This window comes from Geotrypetes seraphini, chromosome 11 (assembly GCF_902459505.1).
Source record: "Geotrypetes seraphini chromosome 11, aGeoSer1.1, whole genome shotgun sequence".
NCBI classification, from domain to species: Eukaryota; Metazoa; Chordata; class Amphibia; order Gymnophiona; family Dermophiidae; genus Geotrypetes; species Geotrypetes seraphini.
In genome coordinates, this window is record NC_047094.1 from 9,547,769 (window position 1) to 9,569,719 (window position 21,951).

General features: G+C 46.8%; 1 protein-coding gene across 3 annotated transcripts in view; it reads right to left on the reverse strand.

The window, feature by feature from the left end:
• The window catches only part of RAI1 (retinoic acid induced 1), a 305,607-nt gene that overhangs the window by 160,873 nt on the left and 122,783 nt on the right, over positions 1 to 21,951 (reverse strand). Inside the window, exon 2 of one of the 3 annotated variants that reach the window (XM_033963668.1) lies at positions 8,905 to 9,009. The exons of the other annotated variants lie outside the window; for them this stretch is intronic. The gene's annotated coding sequence lies outside the window, so the exon portion shown is untranslated. The remainder of the gene's footprint in view (positions 1 to 8,904; positions 9,010 to 21,951) is intronic. 3 annotated transcript variants of the gene reach the window in all.

A 21,951-nucleotide genomic window follows, 5' to 3' on the forward strand; every position in this document is an offset into this window, starting at 1 on the left:
TCTATCTTTATTTTAATTAATTTATTAATCCACAGGTACTTTAGTTAGATTGTGAGCCTTCGGGACAGAAAGGGAATTTTTTTTTTTTTTTTAAGTACCTTTATTATTTTCATATCTTTAATTTTAATGTATATTTTCTGTAAACCGCTTAGAACTTAACGGATGTAGCGGTATATAAGAAATAAATTACATTACATTACATTACATTAGGCGACTGATCTTTTTGAGGACACATAAAATCATTTTTTTCATGCAAACCACAGAGTGACCTGGTGGTCAAAGCTGAGTCTCAGAGATGTGCAGAAGAATTGACAGAAGCCTCACAGACAAGGGGGAGAGCGTGGCGCAGTGGTTAAAGCTACAGCCTCAGCACCCCAAGGTTGTGGGTTCAAACCTACGCTGCTCCTTGTGACCCTGGGCAAGTCACTTAATCCCCCCCTTTGCCCCAGGTACATTAGATAGATTGTGAGCCCACCGGGACAGACAGGGAAAATGCTTGAGTACCTGAATAAATTCATGTAAACCGTTCTGAGCTCCTCTGGGGAGAACAGTAGAGAAAACTGAATACATAAATAGTGTGAAAAGTTTCAGCCTCTGATCACCAGAGCAGGTATTGTGACATCATAATGCCTCATCCCACCAATAAGAGCCAACCTCAGCAGTGATGTCACAATGGCTGGATTGTCCTTTACGTGGCTCACTTTGACTACATTTTGATTTCTAGAGTGATGCAGTGGTTAAAGCTACAGCCTCAGCACCCCAAGGTTGTGGGTTCAAACCCGTGCTGCTCCTCGTGACCCTGGGCAAATCACTTAATCCCCCCATTGCCCCAGATTGTGAGCCCACCAGGAAAAATGCTTGAGTACCTGAATTAATTCATGTAAGCCATTCTGAGCTCCCCTGGGAGAATGGTACAGAAAATGAAATAAATAAAAGCAGTTACATTTGCCACATGACACGGGCTAAATCCGCAAAACCCTGACAGCTTAGGCTCTGCAAAAAAAAAATGAACAGCCAGCACCAGAATTATCACAACCTCTGCAGACATTGGCAATCCCCAAAATCATCTCTCCCCCTAGTCTTTAGCTTATCATGCAAGACTCCATCTGGGACCTTCACATACCGGATTCCTCCCATATAATCAGGTAGGCAGACGGGCAACCGAGGCAAGAATTATGGTCTGCACGAAAGATAATGACAGCGAAACTCGTTACTGGCTTTGCGGCGCACGTAATTCCTTGTTATTAGAAAATGAAAAGGGCACAGAAAACCGTTCCAAAGCCAGGGAGCCGAAATGTGTTTCTCGGAGACGTTCAATGCTGGAGAGCGTGGACTTGCTCAGGACGCTTTCGCTGGCTTTTGAACGAGCTCTTCTGGTTTCAGGAGAAGGGCATCGCGCTGGCCGGAATTCTGACAGTTTGCCCCCATGGTGTGCCGAAATGATACCGGTGGAGGCGAGAGGCGGCAGAACACTTTTCCCAGGCTGCCTGGGATGCAGCTAGGTTTCCTGACAACCTACAGCAGTGACAAATCTGTCCCTGCTCCCCGGAATACTGATGACGCCCATTTTCATGTTTTGGTGTTTCGAAAGGCGAGTTATTCAATCTAAAATCCAAATGAAAATCTGAGCACAGTGATAAGGAGGGGGGAAGAGAAAAAGTCTGGGTTTTGTTTTTTTCAATAAGCCAGACTGATAGAAAGACCTGCCCGTGGCTACTTCAAATCTATCAGAGCCTTTCCCATATCATACTGAAAATGAGGCAGAAAGTCAGCCTCTCGACTGAAAGGGAAGCGCTCCATAGCCATCCTGTCCTTCCACTGCAAACACAAAGGTCACCTTCCCTCCCCCCCCCCCACCCGTCTCCCTGCATTAGAGAGGTACAAACTCTGGAAACCTCTTCAGCTGCAACCGTCTCAGAATGGAGACGGCCGAGAGCGCTGACACCAGAGACACCAGATGGGAGGTAATTAGGGTAACCTGGGATTCTGTGGCTCTCTCACTAGCAACAGCGTCAGGGTCACCGTCACCTTATTAAAGCAGAGTAAACCGTGCCCGACTGAACCAGACCTTTATGCCAAGGGGGGGACGGTGTGGGTGGTTGGGGGGGGGGGGGCTAATGAACAGAAACCGCCCAGCAAGGTTGCAAATTAAGGCTGCTGATGTAGGCATTCAGGGCTCCGCAAGGTTAACACATCCAGATGTGCAGCGCAAGACAGGCGTAGGCTAAATTCAGGGGTCACGCCTTGTATCTCTTAGAAATTTCGGATAGATGCCGGATAAATGTAGTTTCTGGTTGCTTGAGAGTTACTATTAAAAACAGGCCTAACTAATATTATACCCCGTACCATAAACGGGACATGCAGTAGGCAAAGCGTGGGCGTAGTCAGGTGTGGCATGCCAAATTTACATTTAAATTGCCACCAGAAATTGATTTTCTTTTCTTCTTGTTGCTTGTGAGTTCCGGTTAACAGAGTCTACTGTATCTTTGTGGAAACACAACACTAATGGAGCGTAAGGGAGAAAGGTACCCCAGGAGCACTCACTGCAGCATGAAGGCAATAGCCAAACAGGTGGCCTCTTGGCACTGATGCATCTCAGCAGTATATGCCCCACCTGGGAGCTGGGTTGTCCATTGGGCTTGATGGACCTTTAGTATGGCAACTCTTATGTTCTCGTGTGAACCAGGACTAGGGCAATCAAGCCATTGTGACATCACTGCTGAGGTTGGCTCTTAGGCATTGGTGGAATGAGGCATTATGACATCACAATCTGAGCTCTGGAATGTTGCTACTCTTTGGGTTTCTGCCAGGTACTTGGGACCTGGGTTGGCCATTGTTGGAAACAGGATCCTGGGCTTGATGGACCTTCGGTCTGTCCCAGTAGGGCAGCTCTTATGTTCTTATAACACAGAGATGCTGCCAGTTTATGAGCGTACACTGTCTTGATAACACTAAGATGCCACAAGAACTTGCGCACTGCCCCAATTATACTGCTAAGGTGTTAGTTTATTAAAGCAGTGCACACTGCATTAATAACAGTGAGTCAGTAATTTACCACTGCACTGATACCACTGATGGTCTGTGGTAACCTAAGAGTCCTACTCAGACAGAGCATCACATGGGTTAAATTGATCTCTGGGTGGGGAGGGGTTTACTGAAATGTTTCTCATTATGACATGGGGGAAGCCGCTACTTGCCCTGGATCGGTAGCATGGAATGTTGTTACTCTTTGGGATTCCGGAATCTTGCTATTCTTTAGGATTCTGAATGGAATGTTGCTACTCTGGGGATTCTAGAATCTTGTTACTCTCTGGGATTCCGGAATCTTGCTATTCTTTAGGATTCTGAATGGAATGTTGCTACTCTGGGGATTCTAGAATCTTGTTACTCTCTGGGATTCCGGAATCTTGCTATTCTTTAGGATTCTGCGTGGAATGTTGATACTCTTTGGGATTCTAGAATCTTGTTACTCTCTGGGAATCCGGAATCTTGCTATTCTTTAGGATTCTGAATGGAATGTTGCTACTCTTTGGGTTTTGGCCAGGTACTAGTTTCCTGGATCAGCCACCATGAGAACGGGCTACTGGGCTTGATGGACCATTGGTCTGACCATAGAAACATAGAGTATGACGGCAGAAAAGGGCCGACGGCCCAACAAGTCTGCCCACTCAAGAACCCTCCCTCCTCGAGAATCCATCTTTTAAGCATTCCTCTGGAGCGACCCCACCAGACAGTCCCATTATCCCTTGAAGTCGAGCGTGTTACTGGCCTCAACTACCTGACGTAGAAGACTATTCCATCGATCAATTACCCTTTCAGGGAAGAAGTATTTCCTGGTGTCCCCATGAAATCTTCACCCCCCTCCTGAGTTTTAGCGGGTGCCCTCTTGTCACCGTGGGACCCATAGGATAAAAGATTTCTTCCTCCACCTCAATGCGGCCCGTGACATATTTGAATGTTTCTATCATGTCCCCCCTTTCTCTGCGCTCTTCGAGAGAATATAAGCGCAGCCTGTTCAGACGTTCTTTGTATGGGAGATCCTTGAGTCCTGAAACCATCCTAATGGCCATTCGCTGAATCGACTCCATTCTCTTCACATCCTTTTGATAATGTGGCCTCCAAAACTGAACACAGTACTCCAGGTGAGGTCTCACCATGGATCTGTATAACGGCAGTATAACTTCAGGCTTTCGGCTGATAAAGCTTCTTCTAATGCATCCCAGCATTTGTCTAGTCTTTGTTGAAGCTTTCTCCACCTGATTGGCAACTTTCATATCTCCCCGGAGGATTACTCCCAAGTCCCGTTCTGCTGCAGTTCTGGTTAGGTTTTCACCATTCAGGGTGTACGTTCTGCATGGATTTCCGCTACCAAGGAGCATTACCTTACATTTTTTGGCATTAAAATTCAGTTGCCAAGTACTGGACCATTGTTCTAGTAAAAGTAGGTCCTGTTCCATGGTGCTGGGCATGGTTGCGCCATTAGGTTCTGCCGCGCTGCCCACAACGTTGCATAGTTTAGCGTCATCAGCGAATAATGTAATTTTGCCTCGAAGTCCCTGAGGCAGATCCCTTACAAAGATATTGAATAGTACTGGGCCCAAGACCGGGCCCTGCGGTACTCCACTGGTCACTTCCGACGTGTTTGAGGGAGTACCGTTCACCATCACCCTTTGAAGTCTGCCGCTAAGCCAGTCTTCTTCCCATGCGGTCAGTGTTTCTCCTAGGCCCATCGCATTCATCTTGTTCAATAACCTCCGGTGTGGGACACTATCAAAAGCCTTACTGAAGTCTAAATACACGATGTCCAGGGACTCTCCCTTATCCAGTTTCTTTGTCACCCAGTCAAAGAAGTTTATCAGATTGGATTGACAAGACCTTCCCTTAGTAAAGCCACATTGGTGGGGATCCCTTAGTCTTTCGTCATCCAGAAACGTGTCCAATCTGTTTTTGATCGTTTCCATAAGTTTACGTACTATTGATGTGAGACTCACTGGTCTGTAATTTTCGGCCTCTGACCTGCGTCCCTTTTTATGGAGCGGAATAACGTTGGCAGTTTTCCAGTCCAAGGGAACTTTTCCCTTGCTTAGGGAAAGATTAAAAAGCTTGGCTAACGGTTCTGCTAGGCCATCTCTCAATTCCCGAACTACTCTGGGGTGTAGATTATCTGGGCCCATAGCTTTGTTCGCTTTTAGCTTTTGATAGCTCGTGGTAGACATTGCCCGCGGTAAATGCAAAGTCCCGGAATGGGTTCTCCGAGCACCCCTTTGTCTGTAGCTGAGGTCCGGATCCTGGCGCTTCGTGGGTGAAGACTGAGCAAAATTGCCCCCAGTAAGGCTATTCTTATTATAATGTTAAAAGTAGCCACCTTACTCATCAGAACAGTTAAGGCGGATAAAGGATCGATGCTGGTAAGTCAGCATCGGAGCCTTGGAGCAGGAACGGGAGGAGGGAGAGGACTGGCAGGGCCACAGGTCCTCTGGGTTGGACTGTGTGTGCGCTGGAAGTCGAAGCGTGACTCTGCACTCAACGTCTGGGCAGGCTCAGAAGCCAGTGGGCACACGCTCCAAGCCAAGCACGTCTGCTTAAAAGGTCTGCCACTGCCCAGAGGTGGCGCCCTGGGCCTCTCCTCTCCGCTCTGCAGTTATTAAGCTTTTGCGATTAGCCCTTTCTCTGCTCCTCGCTCCAGCAGCTGTGCCAAAGAGACGAGGGCCAGCTGGGACTCCTACATCATGCAGGATTTAAAGGCACTTAAAGCCATGTGCACAGACCAAGTCTCTAGAAAGAAACTAGCTGATTCCTTGGTTCAGTCTAGCGTCTCTCTCTTCTGTGTTGTTGTTGGGGTTTGTTTGGGTTTTTTTTTTTAAATTTGAAATGAATGTACATATGTTCAGAGTCTTGACAACCTCCTTCCTGGGGTTCAGTCATCAGTCATTTATATTTAGCCGTACACTGAAGGCTTCAAGGTGACATTTCCACTGAGCTTCTGATGACGAGCAGAACAGCAGCGCCAGCAGTCTACCTACATTTAGGATAGCAGGGCTTCAAGATCTCAGAAATGAAAACAAAAGAGTCATCACAGAAACGAAGACCTTAATGAAATAATTGATATGAGCTGCCCAACGAATTATTTCAAGATTTTTTTTCCAGGGCTGGGTGGCACCAAAGCTTTATAGCACCAGAAGGCCTGAAAACTCGTTTATTTCCTCTGTCAATCCCGATTCTCCTTCCTTCTGTGGGCAAAACTCTCTGTTTTATGCCCTTCATTTCCAAGAAAGCAAGAGCTGGCACCAACTGCTACCCACACCCCTGAGATCAGACTTCAGTTGTCAACAAGAGCTCAGATCGGGCTCTGGGTATATCGGGGCTGCAGCCAAGACTGGGTTGTGGTGACAAGTAGCATGGGGCCTCCCAGATTTATTACCAGCTCCTAACGGTGAGAGCAGCTCTACGGAAAAAGACCTGAAAGGCTTCAGGTACTTCTGACAGACTCCGGAAGGAAGTGGACTGAGCTGCTGTAGGAGGGAGCATTGCATGACATGTCTTGGTGTTTCCTCATCATCACAGCATGTAGCAGGATGCCAAGATGTGCTTTCCTTGCAGTAACATTCAGAACATTCTGGGTCCCTGCTCCAGATGGCTGCCAGTCAAACTAATGAAGGGGTAGGCTAGTCTGTGAAGGCCTCAATAGTAAGAGTGCATTGGGAATTGGAGAGAAATAGGGAGGTGTCTGGGGGGGTCCAGACTGACCAGTATGGAGGAACAGCAGGGAGCACCGAGTGGGCATATCAGAAGCCCTAGACCTGAGTATTTCAGAAAGAGGAGGCCAGGAGCTCTGAGATGACCCTCAAGCTTGAGAGACACGAAGGAGCAGAAAGGGTGCAAAACCTGCCACAGGACAAAGGAGACCAAGAAATGCAGGAGAGTAGAAGTAACAGCTGGCCACGAAGGAGGCCGAGGGCCCAACACAGAAACAAATAATGTAATTAGTCTTAAATAGTCTTAAATTAGTCTTAAATAGTCTGACAAGTCAGAGGATGCCTCGGGCAACTGCTTCCACGTATTAACAATTTTGGTGTTTTTAATGTACGAGGGGCAGCTGAAAAGTTCTCAGCCCAACCAAGAGAATGACGTGGATAGGGTTCACCCAAAACAAAAGGCGAACACTGTGGAGTCGATGCTCTTGTAAAACAGTTGTAATGCAGGTGATAAAATGCAATACAATGGTAGTTCAGAATCCGAACGCCCCAGAACTCGAACAACTTGGAATCCAAACTTTTTTTTTTTTTTTTAAACTAAATTTTGCCTCGGAATCCGAACGCTGCTTTGGAATCCGAACGTACGGGAACGGCAAGCGTTGCCCAGCCCAAAGCTTCCCCTCTGACTAAGGTGACCATACGTCCCGTTTTGAACGGGACAGTCTAGTTTTCGGATCCCCTGTCCCGTTGTCACCACACGCAGCTTCGGGACGCCACACACAGCTTCGGGACGTCACACACAGCTTCGGGAGACAGGCAGGCTGGCTTTGGGGGAGGTAGGCTGGCAGGCTTTTTGGGAGGGGCTGGGACAAAGGCTAGAAGGCAGTGAGGGGACATAGGAAGGAGGGATGAAGGAAGGAAGGAGAGAAAATGGCAGAGAAGGGGGGGGAGGGTTGTAAGTAGAAGAAAGACTAGAGAGATAAAGGCCTGGACCAAAGGGGAAAGACAGGAGGCAGAAGCAGGATTTTGGGAGGTGCAGACAGAGGGGAAGAGCCCCTGAGGAAGAGCAGAGAGAGGCAAGATCATAACAAAGGAGGGAGAGAGGGAGACCTGGAACAAAGGTACAAAGGAGAACTGACACTGGATCTGGGGGCACTAAGGACATAGGAAGGAGGCACTGGGGGCATTAAGGACATAGGAAGGAGGCATTGGGGGCACTAAGGACATAGGAAGGAGGCACTGGGGACACTAAAGACATAGGAAGGCACTGGGGGCACTAAGGATATAGGAAGGAAGGAGGGAGGGAATAGAAAGGGACAATTGTTGGGCCTGAGTGCAGAAAGAAATGAAAGATAGGATGCACAGTCAGAAGAAAACGCAACCAGAGACTCATGAAATCACCAGACAGCAAAGGTAGGAAAAATGATTTTATTTTCAATTTAGTGATAAAAATGTGTCAGTTTTGAGAATTTATATCTGCTGTCTATATTTTGCCCTATATTTGTCTATTTTTCTATAGTTACTGAGGTGACATCGTTGAAACGCCCCCAAATATAAATGATAATTAACATTTTCTCTGCGTATAGGGTGCTTTGTGTTTTTTAAAATTTTATGATTACCATGAAATAATAAGATATTGTGTATACATGAAAAATGAATGGAAGAAATTGGGGGCGGGCTAGGGCGGGATTGGGTGCGGGACTGAATATTAATAGATGTCCCGTTTTGATGACAAAAATAAATGGTCACGTTACCTCTAACGCAACTTCCTGTTTCTGCCTGGAAGGGAAGCTTTGGGCTGAGCACCGCTTACCGTTGCTGATCTTGCTGCCTCTGCCAGGGGGACCCGATCTTGCTGCCTCTGTTAAATTTATTGGGAAATCTGAGTTTGTGGGACCAAGGAAGGGATTAATCCAGTTTCTATTATTTTTAATGGGAAAAAATGTCCTGGAACTTGAACGGGGTTCTGGAACGGATTAAGTTCAGATCCCAAGGTACCACAGTATATGTATAGGTGAAAGTATTGAGGAGACAACAGCCACAATCAATGTAGGGTGTGAACCCATATAGGGTGGACCTAACACAGCTCGTGTTTTGGCTAAACAACCTTCTTCGGGGGTCCTACTTTGGCTAACAACAACACAAATGACAAATGGGAACCGAAACACCGGAAAAGTCACTTTAAAAGACAATAAAATCTTTGACTTGCCCATTCCTGGCGTGGAGGGGGAAGCAACTGTATCCTGAGCAGTGTCCATTAAACTCGTGGCATCTTTGGGTGCTTCTTTGTCGTGGATATGGTTCAATCAATGATCTGAAACAATGTCAAAACAGAGAATTTTGTTTCTGCAAATTGGCACTTAACGAAATAAGAGAACTCTTTTCAGCTCCAGTGGCAAAAGAACACTCAGAATTTAGGAAATTGGTTGATATGACTGAGAACTTTTCAGCACCTCCTCATATAACCACCCCCAACCCATGAGGGTGGTTTGAAAATTTGGTAAACAAGTTAAACAACATACGGTAATCTCCATCAAGGGCTCTACACTAGAAGTCTGCAAGGGAACGGGGATCGCAGGAATCCCGCGGTTCCCGCGGAGGTCCCGCGGGAATCCCCCCTAACCCACGAGATTCACATGGGGACCCCCCCCCTCTGGCCCACGGGACTCCCACGGGATGGAAGGCTTTGGAAGCAGGGTTCGTCCATATAATATAATGGACACGTCAGCCTTAGTAAAAGAGGGGGTTTATAAGTTAATTACCTGAACAGAAAACCAAAAAAAGGTTTCCACCAAAGAGATTCCACAAGGAAAACAGCAAAAGAAACTGTGGAATTGATGATCCTGTCAGAAGTAATTGCTGCTTTTTATGGGGACGGGCGGGGATGGAGGTAATTCCTTGCAGGGATGGGTGGGGACGGAGAAGATACTGACGGGGACGGAGAGGATCCTGGTGGGGACAGGTGGGGATGGAGAGGATCCTGACGGGGACAGGTGGGGACGGAGAGGATCCTGACAGGGACAGGTGGGGATGGAGAGGATCCTGACGGGGACGGGTGGGGACGGAGAGGATCCTGACGGGGACAGGTGGGGACGGAGAGGATCCTGACGGGGACAGGTGGGGACGGAGAGGATCCTGATGGGGACAGGTGGGGATGGAGAGGATCCTGACGGGGACGGGTGGGGATGGGAGGATCCTGACAGGGACGGGTGGGGACGAAGAGGATCCTGACGCGGATGGGTGGGGATGGAGAGGTTCCTGACGGGGACAGGTGGGGACGGAGAGGATCCTGATGGGGACAGGTGGGGATGGAGAGGATCCTGACGGGGACAGGTGGGGATGGAGAGGATCCTGACGGGGACAGGTGGGGACGGAGAGGATCCTGATGGGGACAGGTGGGGATGGAGAGGATCCTGACGGGGATGGGTGGGGACGGAGAGGTTCCTGACGGGGACAGGTGGGGACGGAGAGGATCCTGATGGGGACAGGTGGGGATGGAGAGGATCCTGACGGGGACGGGTGGGGACGGAGAGGATCCTGACGGGGACAGGTGGGGACGGAGAGGATCCTGATGGGGACAGGTGGGGATGGAGAGGATCCTGACGGGGATGGGTGGGGACGGAGAGGATCCTGATGGGGACAGGTGGGGATGGAGAGGATCCTGACGGGGACGGGTGGGGACGAAGAGGATCCTGACGCGGACGGGTGGGGACGAAGAGGATCCTGACGCGGACGGGTGGGGACGGAGAGGATCCTGGTGGGGACGGGCGGGGATGGGTGGGATTTCTGTCCCTGTGCAACTCTCTACTCTAAACTCAGGGGTCCTTTTATTAAAGTACGTTAAGCGATTTAGCATGAGCTAAATGCTAATATAATGGATGCCTTAGCATTTAGCATGCGCTAATCTTTAGTGGGCGCTAAATCAGTTAGCGCGCCTGAATAAAAGGACCCCTTCGTTCCAGGTTTTTCGTATCATAGGAAAAACAGCTTACGAAAAAACTGGAAACTCGCTGGACGAAGGGGTCCTTTTACTAAGGGGTGCTAGCCGTTTCTGCGCTAAACGCAAACGTGTCCATAGGATATAATGGACATGTTAGCATTTAGCGTGCACTAAAATGGCTGGCGTGCCTTTGTAAAAGGACCCCTAAGTGTATGGCCCCTGATGGGAGACTGCATTGTTTAACTTGCTTTTTTTACCAAATTTTTCAAACCACCCTTGTAATGGCCAAGTTTCCCAAAGAATCATCCAATCATTGATCAAATAAGAATCTAACATAACATAGCACTTGGGCCATCAATACCACTGACTTACGAAGCCATCATTTCTGGTACTCTATTACATGCTAAACCTTCTTTGGATCACTATAAGTTACATAAGAACTGCCATCTCCGGATCAGACCTTTGGTCCATCAAGTCCGACGATCCGCACACGCGAGGCCCAGCCAGGTGTACACCTGGCGTAATTTTAGTCACCCATATCCCTCTATGCCTCTCGTAAGGAGATGCACATCTAGTTTGCTTTTAAATCCTAGAATGGTGGATTCCGCAATAACCTCCTCTGGGAGAACATTCCAGGTGTCTACCACTCGTTGCGTGAAGCAGAACTTCCTAACATTTGTCCTGGACTTGTCCCCCCTTAGCTTCAGTCCATGTCCTCTTGTCCATGTCACAATCTCAGCTCTGGAATGTTGCTGCTCTTTGGGGTTCTGGAATCTTTTGTTACTCTTTGGGATTCTGGAATGTTGCTACTCCATTGTAACATCACTAATGAGGTTGGCTCTAAGGTACTGTGGAATGAGGCATCATAAGAACATAAGAACTGCCATCTCCGGATCAGACCTTTGGTCCATTGAGTCCGGCGATCCGCACACGAGGAGGCCCAGCTAGGTGTACACCTGGCGTCATTTTAGTCACCCATATCCCTCTATGCCTCTCGTAAGGAGATGTGCATCTAGTTTGCTTTTAAATCCTAGAACAGTGGATTCCGCAATAACCTCTTCTGGGAGAGCATTCCAGGAGTCCACCACTCGTTGCGTGAAGCAGAACTTCCTGATATTTGTCCTGGACTTGTCCCCCCCTTAGCTTCAGTCCATGTCCTCTTGTCCATGTCACAATCTCAGCTCTGGAATGTTGCTATTCTTTGAGATTCTGCCTGTAATCTTGATACTGTTTGGGGTTCTAGAATCTTTTGTTACTCTTTGGGATTCTGGAATGTTGCTACTCCATTGGAACATCACTGATGAGGTTGGCTCTGAGGCACTGTGGAATGAGGCATTATAAGAACATAAGAACTGCCATCTCCGGATCAGACCTTCGGTCCATCAAGTCCGGAGGCCCAGCCAGGTGTACACCTGGCGTAATTTTAGTCACCCATATCCCTCTATGCCTCTCGTAAGGAGATGCGCGTCTAGTTTGCTTTTAAATCCTAGAACGGTGGATTCCGCAATAACCTCCTCTGGGAGAACATTCCAGGTGTCTACCACTCGTTGCGTGAAGCAGAACTTCCTAACATTTGTCCTGGACTTGTCCCCCCTTAGCTTCAGTCCATGTCCTCTTGTCCATGTCACAATCTCAGCTCTGGAATGTTGCTGCTCTTTGGGGTTCTGGAATCTTTTGTTACTCTTTGGGATTCTGGAATGTTGCTACTCCATTGTAACATCACTAATGAGGTTGGCTCTAAGGTACTGTGGAATGAGGCATCATAAGAACATAAGAACTGCCATCTCCGGATCAGACCTTTGGTCCATTGAGTCCGGCGATCCGCACACGGGGAGGCCCAGCTAGGTGTACACCTGGCGTCATTTTAGTCACCCATATCCCTCTATGCCTCTCGTAAGGAGATGTGCATCTAGTTTGCTTTTAAATCCTAGAACAGTGGATTCCGCAATAACCTCTTCTGGGAGAGCATTCCAGGAGTCCACCACTCGTTGCGTGAAGCAGAACTTCCTGATATTTGTCCTGGACTTGTCCCCCCCTTAGCTTCAGTCCATGTCCTCTTGTCCATGTCACAATCTCAGCTCTGGAATGTTGCTATTCTTTGAGATTCTGCCTGTAATCTTGATACTGTTTGGGGTTCTAGAATCTTTTGTTACTCTTTGGGATTCTGGAATGTTGCTACTCCATTGGAACATCACTGATGAGGTTGGCTCTGAGGCACTGTGGAATGAGGCATTATAAGAACATAAGAACTGCCATCTCCGGATCAGACCTTTGGTCCATCAAGTCCGGAGGCCCAGCCAGGTGTACACCTGGCGTAATTTTAGTCACCCATATCCCTCTATGCCTCTCGTAAGGAGATGCGCGTCTAGTTTGCTTTTAAATCCTAGAACGGTGGATTCCGCAATAACCTCTTCTGGGAGAGCATTCCAGGTGTCCACCACTCGTTGTGTGAAGCAGAACTTCCTGATATTTGTCCTGGACTTGTCCCCCCTTAGCTTCAGTCCATGTCATATTGGACATTGTAAGTAATGTTTTTTCCTGCTCTATTTTGTCGATTCCTTTCAGTATTTTGAAAGTCTCAATCATATCCCCTCGCAGTCTCCTTTTCTCAAGGGAGAACAATCCCAGTCTCCTAAGCCGGTTTTTCTTAATAATGACGGGAATAGCTATCCAGATGATAACACGCAACTGGAAGAGTTATGATAGACTTAATTATATTTTCTGGTGGGCAAACTTATGTTCTAGCGACAAATATGAAAGAATGAATGCTGAAATTTTAGGATATTAGTAATGCATTTGAAAGGGTGTGGAGCCCATTGGCATCATTTATTGAGTCACAATAGCTGTCATGTACCTTTTCTTTTTATCTGTCCTCCTTACACATCCAGGGTGGGAGGGAGGGAGATGGGAAAACATTAGAATTATTATTAATTATTTCTATTTTATTGAAATTATACATGTGGTTTTATTTTCATTAGTTAAGGGGAGGAAGGGTGTGTGAAAATGTTTGTTGTTGAAATATTTGTATATTTAAAGTGCTTTCGTTTGATTCGTTTATGTTTAAATTCACTGTATTGCACTGTTAATAATTGAAAACTAATAAAGATTTACAAAAAAAAAAAAAAGTCTAATATAACATAAAATTGTGCTTGTTAACCGCGTAACCATAAGTTCAACGGGGTTTACAAAAGATTAATAACAATAAACATAATGCATGGAATAAAACGAATTAGTTAGTCAAATGCTTAGAAATTATATTCTAAAATGTTTGTAACAATGAGCTGTGAGCAGTAAAGAGCCTTATAACAGAAGCAGCCCAAACACCAAACCTTACAGAAATGCAGCAAACGGTAATGTTTATTTCCGTACATAGTAACATAGTAGATGACGGCAGATAAAGACTCGAATGGTCCATCCAGTGTGCCCAACCTGATTCATTTTAAATTTTTTCTTTTTTAGCTATTTCTGGGCAAGAATCCAAAGCTCTACCCGGTACTGTGCTTGGGTTCCAACTGCCGAAATCTCCATTAAAACCGACTCCAGCCCATCTACACCCTCCCAGACATTGAAGCCCTCTCCAGCCCATCCTGCCCCAAATGGCCATATACAGACAGAGACCATGCAAGTCTGCCCAGTACTGGCCTTAGTTCAATATTTAATATTATTTTCTGATTCTAGATCCTCTGTGTTCATCCCACGCTTTTTTTAACTCCGTCACTGTCTTCCTCTCCACCACCTCCCTCGAGAGCGCATTCCAGGCATCCACCACCCTCTCCGTAAAGTAGAATTTCCTAACATTGCCCCTGAATCTACCACCCCTCAACCTTAAATTATGTCCTCTGGTTTTACCATTTTCCTTTCTCTGGAAAAGATTTTGTTCTACGTTAATACCCTTCAAGTATTTGAACGTCTGAATCATATCTCTCCTGTCCCTCCTTTCCTCTAGGGTATACATGTTCAGGGCTTCCAGTCTCTCCTCATATGCCTAAACCCACAGCATTCCACCAGGCACCCTTAGAAAGTTCAGCACTGTGTTTCCAATTAGCCAAAAATTTTGTTGAATTACCAGCCCCGTTAAAACATCAAACAGCCCGGCATCATATTTATTAAAAACATTAGAGGCCACCAAGCTCAAAAGAACAATTTCACACGTAACGTTAAGAAAATCACAGTGACAAAATTTGGGGTTAAAAATGATTTTTATATATACTGTGCCAGAGCAAAGTGTTAGGGTCCCTCTTACAAAGCAGCAACAGAGATTCTCCCGAGGCAAATGCTCCGGCACTCATAGGAACTGGATGGGCTTTGGTGCATTTGCCACAGGAGAAGAACCACCGCATCTTTGTAAAACGGGCCCTTTTAGGGCCAGATTCTTCAAAAGCCGATGAGAGTTATGCAACGGTAGCCACCCTACCTCCACCTAACTTAATTGGGTTTAAGTGGCATGACCATTGGTTGCGCCATTAAAACCCAATTAAACCCTCGTTACAAAAAGGGGGTGAAGGGAATGCGGTCATGGGTCCGCATTTTACAAAAGTAAAATCTGGCAACCCTATATATGCTATTTGTGGTGAATATCATCCGATTTAAAAAAAAAAAATTATTCCCGACCTAAAATTTTTTACCGGGTTGCAAAAGCTTTGTGTATCCTGGCCCGAACATTGTTGTTTTTCATGTTTTGTTTGGATTTTTCCAGGAAAAAAAGTGATAGCTGAAACGGTGCCCCAGAAATGTGCCACTCCAAGCACATGCATGGTTTCCTGGTCTCTCGAGCCAGCCCTGAGGACACCCTCTCCCCGCTAAAAAGAACGTGGAACCATATGTTTATAATGTTTTCCGATCCTTGTTTCTTAAAACATATGTTGTTGAATGTACATATGACTATGTGCTTATGTGGTAGACTGACTGCTACGGCTTTTTCTTCCACTCTGCTGACGGCACAATCGAGGCCCGAGCAAAGCTGCTCCGATTATATCACGTCTTCAAAAAAAAAAAATCTGTCTCGGTGGGGGGCCAGATAAGCAATCGGTTTTCAGGATATTTCCAATGAATGTGCAGAATAAAAGAGACTGCTATGCAAATTCACCGCATGCATATGTATGGCGGATCTTCTGAAAACCCAGCTGGCCGCAGGAGTCGCCGAAACAGGTTTGGGAAGCTCTAGGCTTAGGTGAAAAAAAACCCCTTTGGCTGCCAGACTGGTGCTGTGAGAGAGATGGACGGGTTAAGTGCCAAGTGGGTACACAGGAGGAAACCCATGATGCACACACCTGAGAGGTGGCCCTGTTTCCATATGAATAGCTTTAATTGCACATGCATAATTAACTCTGGAAGTCAGGCCAGTGTGTGGCCCTAGAGGGCTGTCAGCACAAGCGCCCACCGGAGTTTGAGGCTCATTTACCAGGTCCAGTGCAAGCAGTTACCATCCCAACCACCAGTGTATCAAAAGGGCATAATATACAGGGGAGGTGGTGGATTACAAGAGGTTATCCCTTTGCTGCCCGCATCTGCTCACAGGCAAACGCACTGCGAAGCAGTATCGGATTTTAATTTTCACTCAATATTCTCTCCCCCATTCAGGGGAACTCACATGACTTTCACTATTACTGACAGTACAGCTGGAGTGATACAGCATGCTTCCCCCCCCCAGTACAAAGCAGGGTCAGGCTGCAGCTCTGTTAGACAGAGGGTCCGGTCTACGTGCTTCTGGTGTTAATGTGTCTCTGAGCAGATTTAATAGAGGACACGCAAAGCTGTGCAGCAGCCAGTCACACGGGAGACTCGCTCCAGCTGCTGTCTGCTGCTATCCAGGTGTTCTCTCCCATTTCTCCCCCCCCCACGTTCAGCCAACTTCGACAACTTGCTGTGGCCCCCCGTCCCCAACTTTCCCCAAGACGTGGCCCCCCTCTGATCATGCTTTTCTAGCGCCACAAGCTAAAATTTCAATCTGCGCTCAGATCTCCATTTCTGCTTTCCTCTGTTGTGTCGTTGACTCACACGTGCTGACCAGAGGAATCAGACTACGAAGCGCAGGATGTGTTTTCTGTGGCACTGGCATTACCAGCAAAGTACCTAGAGAGGCACAGACCCCTCCACCCCACCCCTGCCGTCAAAGTCTCAAGCATTGCACATGTCTTTAAGCCACCTGTTCAAATGCCAGCTCAAACAATGTATACGAAATCAGCTGGCAGTCTCAGATCGGTTGTGCACACACCACAGCACCTGTCAGATCACTAATAACCTGTGAATTCTGCAGAACGCCTCATCACTGACCTGTGAGGACACAAGGAGAGAAACGACATGGCTTTATCTATCGAATTTCTATAACGGCTTCCACGGAAAAATCTCAGGACTCTCAAAACCATCAACACAGAAGCTCCTTCATACACAGCTAGAAAGCACCTGGCCCTGTTCTCGGGCCCTAAAAGCAGCTGAGATAAACATAAGCACATAAGCATCGTCTCTGCCGAGTCAGACCATAGGTCCATCATGCCCGGCAGTCCGCTCCCGCGGCGGTCTCCCAGGTCAACGACTTGTAAGTGATCTATTACTCTAAAGCAGTGGTCTCAAACTCGCGGCCCGGGGGCCACATGCGGCCCGCCAGGTACTATTTTGAGGCCCTCAGTATGTTTATCATAATCACAAAAGTAAAATAAAACAGTTTCTTGATCATATGTCTCTTTAGCTATAAATTACAATATTATTATTAAGACTTAGCCAAAAGGAAAGATTTATAAACTATAGAGTTTTACCTCATGCAAAATTGTCATTTCTTTAATAAGACATTAACTATTTTTTCTGAGGCCCTCCAAGTACCTACAAATCCAAAATGTGGCCCTGCAAAGGGTTTGAGTTTGAGATCACTGCTCTAAAGCATTTTGTACTGTATAGTAACCCTCTAATTATACCCTTCAATCCCTTTCTCCAATCCCATTTTGAAACCCAAAATCGTACTCTGCTTTACCACCTCTTCTGGAAGCGCATTCCAGAGTGAAGAAGAACTTCCTAGCATTTGTTCCGAATCTGTCTCCCTTCAATTTTTTTTTTAGTCAAATCTATCTACTGCATATTCATTGTGATGATTCTGCAGGCTTTCAAGGACTGGGTTTCGGAACCTAGAAAAGGCGTAGAGAAAAACACACGTCAGGCAGGTAACCAACAAACAGGCAGTGACCTATTCCATCCGAGCAGGAATGCCTGACTCATAAGGTCCCCCGGGACTTGAGTTCTACTCCCACCATGCCCTAAATAACTGCTGCAGGTTTCCAAGCTAAATAAAGCAGTAATCCACGGCAGCACAGTCTCGCCTCTGCCGAAACCCTATTTTATATGCATTCACAGCTGGCAGCATAAGAAAGACACAGCTAAGATGCTGCAGGGGCACAAGCCAGAAAATAGGAAGTCGCCCCAATGCAAGAGGCCTCCAAAAAGAGCACAGTACAAAGAGCTCAGGGGGGTCGATGCTCAAAATGAATGCCAGCGGGAAAAGGGGTTAACACTGAATGTGCTGACATGCGCAAAAGACGGCAGCAAATGGCATTCTAATGTATTTAAATGCTGTTCATAAGGTCAGCGGGTATTCCCTTCCAATGGTCAGACGGAAACGCTGCGATGGGCAAAAACAAACGATGGCCTGTAACGCTGAAAACCTATCGCCAGCTCAGAGGTCTCATAGAAGGTTTTGAGGACAAGACTTCTTGGCGAAATCTCATATTGAACGGCAGGTTTTGTCTGGTTTCACAAACCAAAGGAAGTCCGCGGCAGCTTGAAGCGCAGACAGCGAGAAACCAAAGTGCGCGTGTCCGATCAAAAACCGGACGTGAACGCATACATCGGCGGCCTGGTTTTCTGCGCTTAAATAGGGACCGTCATGTGCTCGCTCTCCTGGGTTTTTTGTCCGGGCACGCACACAAGGGTCGTGCTTTTTGCTACGGCTTTGTGCGCAGGTGGGAGTGCGTGATGCCGTGGTTAGAGCTACGGCCTCGGCACCCTGAGGTTGTGGGTTCAAATCCTGTGCTGCTCCTTGTGACCCTGGGCAAGTCACTTAATCCCCCCATTGCCCCAGGTACATTAGATAGATTGTGAGCCCATCGGGACAGACAGGGAAAAATGCTTGAGTACCTGAATAATTTGTAAAGCGTGGGATGAACACAGAGGATCTAGAATCAGAAAATAATATTAAATATTGAACTAAGGCCAGTACTGGGCAGACTTGCACGGTCTGTGTCTGTGTATGGCCGTTTGGTGGGAGATGGGCTGGGGAGGGCTTCAGTGGCTGGGAGGGTGTAGAAGGGCTGGAGTAGGTTTTGACAGAGATTTCGGCAGTTGGAACCCAAGCACAGTACCGGGTAGAGCTTTGGATTATTGCCCAGAAATAGCTAAGAAGAAAAAATTTAAAAAATTTTAATTGAATCAGGCGGGGCAGACTGGATGGACCATTCGGGTCTTTATCTGCCGTCCTCTACTATGTTAATCTGCATAGAATTGTAGGATATGTGGAATATAAATTATTAAACCCTTTTCCCTACTGCCTACGTCATTACCATATGTTTCCCTTTGAGCGTTGTTCTGCGGTGTTCTTGTGTTCTGGTCTTTAGCGCCCTGTTTTATGTATTGGCCCCTCAGGGCAGGATGCACAAAGCTCCGACAACACGCTAATAAACACCGTGTTGGGAGCGATTTTTCATTTACCGGATAATGCTCAGCACAACAGTAGCAGTTTGTGCTGCTTTTCTCTTCTCCCCTGCCAGCTCAGCTGATCGCAAGCAGGGCAAAAAGTAGTTTATGAGGTTTTGAGGGGTTTTAGGGGGGGGGAGGGTGTTAAAAATAGATGCAGCTGTTGCACGTTTGTGTCCCATGCATAGGGGTGGGACATGCACTCACACAACACCAGCACAAGAGCTACCAGCAGGCCTGTAAAAGTGTGTGTGTGTGTGGGGGGGGGGAATCGCTTCTTTTCTTCATCACAAGGAGAACTAATTTAAATATTACTGAGCTCCTTGCAAAGCATTTGCATAGGGTTCTCGGTGGCTATTACGAGAAGGATCAGTAACAGCCTCCCTCCCCCCCCCCAGAACCCTTTTGAGCATCGGAGGTAGAATTTCCGTGCCACGTAAGACTAGTTTAATGAGTCTTACCAGCATGGAAAGCTTTTGAGCTTCGAGGCCTTAGTGTTCAATGATCAGAAAATTCGAAGAAAGAAACAGGAAACAGATGAAGTTCTGAGAAGAGACAAAATAAAAAAGCAAAGCTCAGTTTTCCCAAGGACACGGCACTTGACGGACGCAGCAGAGCAGAGAAAACACAGACCCTCGGCAGGCCCTGGTGCCCTGTAATTAGACTAACCGCAGGATTATCAGAGGCTGCTGTTTACCTATAAGCTTTTCACTGGGACCTGGTGCTTGTAAAGTCTGAGCTGCAGTAATTCAGGCTACGAAGATCTGAAATAAACCCTGCGCTGAATGCTATTTCTACCAGCACAATGTCTGCCTTACAGCCACTCGACTACAGGGTCAGTAAGACATAACTCCAAAGGGACTTATTATTCTCCTGTTTTCTATATGCACTGCATCCTCCCATCAAGCGCCAAACATCTTAGTCTCCAAGCGAACTTATCTGTGCACTGCAGGGCTGATGCAGAAAGCCACCGAGAAAAGACACGAGTGGTTACCAAGAGGTCTACACATACGTCACCGAGTGCAGAAAGAGGATCAGTGCAGAACTTCATCCATAGAAACATGACGGCAGATAAAGGACAAATGGCCCATCTGCAGCATCCACTACTATCTCCTCCTCTCCCTATTGGCTAAGGATCATAACATTTGCATCTCCTCTTCCTATAGGCCACGGCTCTTTACACCTGCATTGTGAGGTCATAGAGCTTTATGGTTATAGAAATATGATGGCAGATAAAGGCCAAATGGCCCATCCACAGCATCCAGTATCTCTTCCTCTCCCTAATGGCTAAGGCTCTTTACACCTGCATTGTGAAGTCATAGAGCTTTATGACCTCTGAGAATGTGCAGATGTGTGTGATGTCATCCACACATGCTCGGAGGACCTCCAGACGTGACCGGGAGGTCAGGGATTTCCAAACCCTGGAAAACTACCAGGTTTTGGAAAGCCCGTCTGGGCACCCAGACGGTCCTCTAAAAAGAGGACCCGTCCGGGTTTTCTCAGACATTTGGCAACCCTAGATAGAACCAACGTTTCAGCCATCATGTTATGGTTTTCTTCAGGGTGTGTTATGAGGTCTGCATGCTTCCAATTTGCATATCATAACCTTAATGCGTCGGCGCAAAGTTTCCAGTAGACGTCGTGTGCTCAGCCAGTGGTGAATGGCTCGACCCTGAGGCTTTCTGCATCAGATGCTGTGTTAGTGGGAAGGTCTGGATTTGTCAGATTTACTGCTAATGTACCTAATACTTACACCCCTACCTTCCAAGGGGGAGCGCGGCTGTGGTTACGTTTTATCTGTGCTTAGCCGCTCACTGGGCTGCACCTCAGTCGTGGACAGCGCTGGGAATCTCTCTCCAGTTTTTACGTTGTGACTGCTTCTGCGGGTTTTTATCAAAGGGACAGCGGATGATGGCGTGCATTGCTCTAGTCCAGTGTCTCTTTTTTTAGCTCTGGCACACTAAACAAAGCAAATGTATTTCGCGGCACATTATAGTTGAAATTTATAAAATTGCAAAACCAACAAAAAATTAAAATTGAGAGTTATTTATTTAAAGTTCTTTAAGCTATGTATGGATAATTGTAACAAAGGTGGAACTAAAGTAGATAGAATAGAATTGTTAATCAATGCGATGGATGTGCTTGTTTTTGAGGGCAAATTAACTGAAAACGCAGCTCGATAGTCGACAAGCAAACATGGATTTCATCATCCACCATCTGCAGTCGTTCCCTTGTTTTCAATTTAATTTCTGTCAGAGCTGAAAATCCAAGTTTGCAAAGATAAGAAGATCCAAACGGTAACAAAGCCTCACTTGCTATGTTGCTTAAGTTAGAATAACTACTTCATAAAAATTAAACCTAAAATGACTTGCCGTTAGTTTAATGCTTGTCTGGGCCGTTGTTTCCTTACGCACACAGACGCTCAAAACATTGATAGACTCTTGAGTACGCAACGTACATGTCATCTATTCTAGTGTATATCGTATTGTTCGCTCCATAAGATGCACTTTTTCCCCCCCAAAAGTGGGTGGAGAAAAGGGTGCGCCCTATGGAGCGAATACCCAACCCCCCCGCCCATTACCTTATTTAGATCGGCGCCCAGCTCTCGCCCAATGCCGCCACTGCAGCTACTGGTGGTTC